This window comes from Chiloscyllium plagiosum, chromosome 7 (assembly GCF_004010195.1).
Source record: "Chiloscyllium plagiosum isolate BGI_BamShark_2017 chromosome 7, ASM401019v2, whole genome shotgun sequence".
In the NCBI taxonomy this organism is placed as follows: domain Eukaryota; kingdom Metazoa; phylum Chordata; class Chondrichthyes; order Orectolobiformes; family Hemiscylliidae; genus Chiloscyllium; species Chiloscyllium plagiosum.
This window is the reverse complement of record NC_057716.1, coordinates 51313104-51318103: the sequence shown is the minus strand read 5'-3', so window position 1 is coordinate 51318103 and position 5000 is coordinate 51313104.

Below are 5000 nucleotides of genomic sequence, written 5' to 3'. Positions count from 1 at the left end.
GGAGGCGGTGGATGGGAGGTCCCCTGAGGTGATGAGGTTATGGATGGTCTGGGAGATGATGGTTTGGTGTTGGGAGGTGGGGTCATGGTCAAGGAGGCAGTAGGAGGAGGTGTCCGCGAGCTGGCGTTTAGCCTCAGCGGTGTAAAGGTTGGTGCGCCAAACTACTACCGCGCCTCCCTTGTCTGCCGGTTTGATAGTGAGATTGGGGTTGGAATGGAGGGAGTGGAGGGCTACACATTCCGAGGGTGAGGTTGGAGTGGGTGAAGGGGTGGAGAGGTTGAGGCGGTTAATGTCGCGGCGGCAGTTGGCTATGAAGAGATCGAGGGCAGGTAAGAGGCCAGCACGGGGTGTCAGGTGGATGGGGTGTGTTGGAGGCGGGAGAAGGGGTCGTCAGAGGGTGGGTGACAATCCTGGTTGAAGAAGTAGGCGCGGAGGCGAAGGCGGCGGAAGAATTGTTTGATGTCTCGCCGCGTGTTGAACTCGTAATCCCTCTATCTATCTTTGTATCATCTACAAACTTAGCCAGAATGCTCTCAGTTCCTTCATCTAGATCATTAATATATAAAATGAAAAGTTATGGTCCCAGGGCGGCACAGTGGTTCAGCGGTTAACACTGTTGCCTCACAGCGCCAGGGACCCGGGTTCAATTCCCACCTCAGGCAACTGTCTGTGTGGAGTTTGCACATTCTCCCCGTGTCTGCATGGGTTTCCTCCGGTTTCCTCCCACAGTCCAAAGATGTGCAGGTTAGGTGAATTGGCCATGCTAAATTTCCCATAGTGTTAGGTGTAGGGGAATGGATCTGGGTGGGTTGCTCTTTGGAGGGTCAGTGTGGACTAGTTGGGCTGAAGGGCCTGTTTCCACACTGTAGGGAATCTAATCAAATCAACACGGAGTCTTGCGGAACACCACTTGTCACCGCTGCCATTCTGGGAAAGACCCTTTTGTTCCACTCTCTGCTTCTTGCCAGAAAGCCAATCTTCTATCCATGCTGGTATCTTGCCTCTAACACAGTGGGCACTTATCCAACAGACTCCTGTGCGGCACTTTGTCAAAGGCCTTCTGGAAGTCCAGCTAACATTGGTCTAACTTGCCTGTTACCTCCTTGAAGAACTCAAACAGGTTTGTCAGGCATAACCTTCCCTTGATGAAACCATGCTGACTTTACCCTGTTTTACCATACACTTCCAAGTATTTAGAAATCTCATCCATCACAATGGACTCCAAAATCTTACCCATGACCAAGGTCAGGCTAATGGACCTGTAATTTCCCATCTTTTGCCTTACTCCCTTTTTAAACAGAATGATTACATTAGTGATTTTCCAGTCCTCTGGGACCCTCTCTAACTCCAGTGATTCCTGGAAGATCATCACTGACATCTCCACTATCTCTTCAGTTATCTCCTAGAGAATGCTTGGGTGTTGTCCATCTGGTCCAAGTTATTTATTCACCTTCAGACCTTTCAATTTTTATAGCACCATCGCCTTGGTGATGGCCACCTCTGCCCCTCTAACCCTCTTGAATTTTTGGGAAGACTGACACAAAGTACTTGTTCAGTTCCTCCACCATTTCTTTGTTCCCTATTACTGCTTCTCCAGCATCATTTTCCAATGGCCCAATGTCCACTTTTGCCTCTCTTTTGCCCTTTATATATCTAAATAAACTCTTGCAATATTATTTTATATTATTGGCTAGCTTACCCTCATATTTAATCTTCTCCCTCCTTATTTCTTTTTTCATTGTCCTCTGTTGGTCTTTGCAGGCTTACCAATTCTCTGGCTTCCCACTGCCCTTTGCCACATTATATGCTTTCTCTTTTACACTGTCCCTGACATTCCTTGTCAGCCATGGTTGCCTCGTCCTCCCTTTAGCATTCTCTTTTTCCAAGGGATAAATTTTTGCTGTGTCTCCTGAACTTCTTCCAGAAATTCCTGTCATTGCCGTTCCACTATCTTTGCTGCTAGGCTCCTCTTCCAGTGAATTCTGGTCAGCTCCTCCCTCCTGCTTCTGTAGCTGTCTTGATTTAACTGTAATATTGTTGCATCTGATTCCACCTTTCCCCTCTCAAATTGCAGACTAAATTCTATCAAGTTATGGGTCACTGCCTCTTAAGGATTCCTTCACCTTAAGTTCCCTTATCAAGTCTGCTTTATTGCACATCACTAAATCCAAAACTATCTGTTCCTTAGTGAGCTCTACCAGAAGCTGCTCCAAAAAGCCGTTTCTTATACATTCCACAAATTCCCTTTTTTGCAATCCATACCAACCTGATTTTCCTAGTCCACCTGCATATTGAAATTTCCCATGATCACTGTAAGCTCACCTTTATTACACTCCTTTTCTATCTCCTGATGTATTTCGTGCCCCACATCCTGACTACTGTTTAGAGGCCTGCACATAACTCCTATTATGGTTTTTTTACCTTTGCCATTCCTTAACTCTATCCACATAAATTTTACATTATCTGACACTATATCATTTCTTGCTATTGATTTAATTCCATTACTTACTAATAAGGCAAACCCACCCCCTCTGCCCACCTGCCTGTCTTTTTGATAGGATGCCTATCCTTGGATATTTAGCTTCTAGTCCTGATCCCCTTGCAGTCAAATCTCCATGATGCCCACCACATCATACCTGCCAATTTCAATCTGCACCACAAGCTCACTTACTTTATTTTGTGTACTGCATGCATTCAGATACACCTTCAGTCCTGTATTTACCATCCCTCTTCTCACTGTCATCCCTTTATCCAGTGTACTTGAAGTTTGATTCTGAACGCTTTCCAAACACTCTGTCCTGTATTGTGTTCTGGAGACTTTAATAGCCGCTCCTAAGTTATCCTTTTTTTTTCATTTTTTCATACTTTTCTGTGCAGTTGAATCCACCTCCACAGATGTTAACCTACTGCTTGGTTTCCCATTGGTCATTACACTTCTTGGGATTTTACCCTTCCATTCCCCCTCACTTTCTAGTTTAAAGTCCTGTTGATCACCCTATTTATTCTTTTCACTAGAACATTGATCCCAATTTGCATGTGGCTCAGGTAGAAATCCGGAGATTATAACCCTTGATGTCCTGTTCTTTAATTTAGTTCCTAGTTCCTAATAATCCCTAAACAGGTTCGCTTTCCTTGTCTTGCCTATGTTGTTTGTCCTGACATGGATCATAACAACTGGATCCTCCTCCTCCCTGTCCAATATCCTTTCAAGCCAGTCAGAGATATCCCTCACTCTGGCACCAGGCAGGCAACATACCATGACGGACTCTTGATCCTGCTTACAAATAATGCTATCTATTCTCTATGATAGAATTCCCTACAACTACCACTTGACTTTTTGCCCCCTTCTCTTGAATGGCCTCTTGTATGATGGCTCATCCTCCCTACAGCTCTGTCCCTTATCCACACAGGGAGCAAGTACCTTGTACCTGTTGGACAAGGTCAAGCGCTGAGGCTCCTCCGTTCCTGAATACAGGACCTCTCTATCTGCTTCACTTGCAGTCACACCCTGCTGTCCCTGGCCACGGACCGAATTTGTGGTACTTAATCTATGAAGTGTGACTGCTTCCTGAAGCGAGTGGAACACCTCTCTGCATTAGCATCTGGTGTTAGATTGAAGGACAAGCTCTATCTGATGTGTTCAAGAAAATCATGCAGTTTTAATCTCTCAAGAGTTTTTTCTACTTGTCATCGTGATTTTATTTTGTTTCTATGATTTATTCTGAAATATGGTCATGACTTCCCAAATGTTGGGTGCTTACATTCAGAGAAAGTGAGAGCTGCAGATGCTGGAGATCAGAGCTGAAAATGTGTTGCTGGAAAAGCGCAGCAGGTCAGGCAGCATCCAAGGAACAGGAGAAGGGCTTCCTGAAGAAGGGCTTATGCTCGAAACGTCGATTCTCCTGTTCCTTGGATGTTGCCTGACCTGCTGCACTTTTCCAGCAACACATTTTCAGCTACTTACATTCAGGATTAGGAGCCAGTTTCAATGATACATGGCATTTATACCCAGGTCACAAAGATGGTCACCCATTGCATCACCGCATCACCCAGTTCCCCTTTCTGAAAAAAAACTTTGGTGATAGTGTAAAACAGGTAAGATGAGGCTGACTGCTCCCCAAACCTGGCTCAAATTTAATGCTATTCAATGGAAAATAAATTCAGAGTTTATAATATGTGGATAATTTGATATCACAAGTTTTGAACAATTGCCATACTTCCCCCAATAAAAAGATACATCATGAACTACAAATGAAACAGTAAAATATTGGAATAAAATACACCATGACACACAGTCTTGATAAGGCAGTTCCTCATACCAACTATCTGCTTCTTACAAATATATTGAAACATTCCAGTTCTCAATCCAAAAGCATTTTTCACTAATGAGTCACATAGATACTGGGCCTGCAGAGTCTTCATTTGCCTAGAATTGATTAATCTTTAGTTAGGAATGTGGATAAGATTGTCTTGTCTGTAGTGGTCAGCAGCAATAATAAATTCTAGAGAATTTTGTACATAATTTTCAGTACATAGCATATGCATCTGAAAATACAAGAGTTTATTTACACTGTACAAGGCTGAATTACATACTTTTTCCCTCTATATGAAAACAGAACATTTGTTCTTGCCTGAATACAAGTCAATTGACCCTGATAAATAAATCAACTCAAACACAGAGGGAAAACCAGATTTTAGTGAAAAAAAATTAGATAATTGTGACATGATAGACCTTATATGGAAAGTATTCAATAATGTCACTATGTACCTTGGTGCCACAGATAGGAAATTTAAAGCATACTCGTGCAATTCAATGTTGCTAATAACATGAATGATGCAAGATATTTGCTTAGTTTCATTGCATGTAAACAACTTCCCAGTTATTACAAACCTTTTTAGTGTTCACTCTGGATAAAACCAAAGGATTCTGCTGTAATCACAAACAAACTTAAAACTGTTACATTACAACTTTCAAAAGATATTCATTGGAAAATGACATA